Raw genomic sequence first — 1,370 nt, 5'->3', positions numbered from 1 at the left:
ATAAAGACTAGTCCAGTTCCACTGCTGATGAATCTACCTCGGTTCTTCAAGACGAATATAGGTAAGGCTTGGGAGGAATTTGCATGGAGTCTAGGTTTCCTTCTAACATCTCCACAACCTTAGCATCGATGGTCGATTTGAGGGATCAGTTTGTATGCAGCATAAACTCACCATCACCATCTTTTTTGCATATTCCTTCTCCTCTTCGTTCATTATCCCAATTAGTTGAAGCTCTTCATCTTGTTCAATTCGTCGATAGAGCCAATGTGGAAAGTAGATCTCACTCGTGCGATCAGTTCCAGCGTCAACGTTTTTTCTTCCTCCAACCATCTCCAGGACCATCATTCCGTAGCTATAGACGTCATACTTGTGAGAGACACCTCCCAAATTTCTGCAAACAGTTTCTGGAGCTATATAACCGATGGTTCCTCGTGCACCTAACATTGACACAATGCTCTCCTTTTTTACGCAAAGTTTGGCAAGACCAAAGTCGGAGATCTTAGGACAAAAATCTTCATCAAGCAGGATATTATGAGGTTTTATATCAAAATGCAATATCTGAATGGTACAACCACGATGCAAGTACTCCAATCCTCGAGCTATGCCTAGTGCAATTTTGTACAATATTGGCCAACCCAATTGGCGAACATTTTCGGATCTTTCTTCGTAGATAAACTTTTCAAGTGATCCATTTGGCATGAATTCATATACGAGAGCTCTTTTGCGTCCCTCAAAACAAAATCCCACAAGGCTCACGATGTTAACATGCGATGTCCTGCTAATACTTGCCACCTCGTTAATGAATTCTTCACCATTTCCTTTTAGTCCATTCAGGACCTTCATAGCTACATGACTTCCATTGCAGAGACTTCCTTTGTACACATTACCATATCCTCCTTGATCTAGTTTGTTTTTGAAACGACTGGTGATCTTTTTGACCTCTGAATAGTTGTATCTCTTTGGAGCATATGAGCCATGGTTATTCAGAAATGCTTCAATTTTCCAGTGATCTTCAGCTTTTGATTCCCAAAAACTGAGGCATTTGTGCCAGGAAATCTTTATTTTGAAGCAGAAAAGCAAAATCAAGATCCCAGCACAAGGGAAAATGGAACTTGCAGCTGCGGAAAAACAAGTTAAGTCATGCACCGGAAAGAGTGTTTATGGGACAATGCAACTAGTACAGTACGGTTCACATATTTCAGAGAAGGAGAAAGAAGATGTAGTGTCTGTAGCTATGATGGGTAAGGTTGTCTGAAGAAGTTTTTTCGATTTTCCTGCAATGCTAACGCTTGTAAGTTACAGAATTGAACACTTCTAATCTGCTACGCGAATAAGTAAATGAATCCTGATTTATTTTCCTAGACCTCTCA

The 1,370-nt window shown here is 40.4% G+C and overlaps 1 pseudogene; it reads right to left on the bottom strand.

The window, feature by feature from the left end:
* On the bottom strand, nucleotides 1–1,152 carry LOC124895233 (annotated as a pseudogene).
* Nucleotides 1,153–1,370: the final 218 nt, after the last annotated feature.

This window comes from Capsicum annuum, unplaced genomic scaffold (genome assembly GCF_002878395.1).
Source record: "Capsicum annuum cultivar UCD-10X-F1 unplaced genomic scaffold, UCD10Xv1.1 ctg80761, whole genome shotgun sequence".
Lineage (NCBI taxonomy): Eukaryota > Viridiplantae > Streptophyta > Magnoliopsida > Solanales > Solanaceae > Capsicum > Capsicum annuum.
This window is presented reverse-complemented; position numbering and strand designations above follow the sequence as displayed.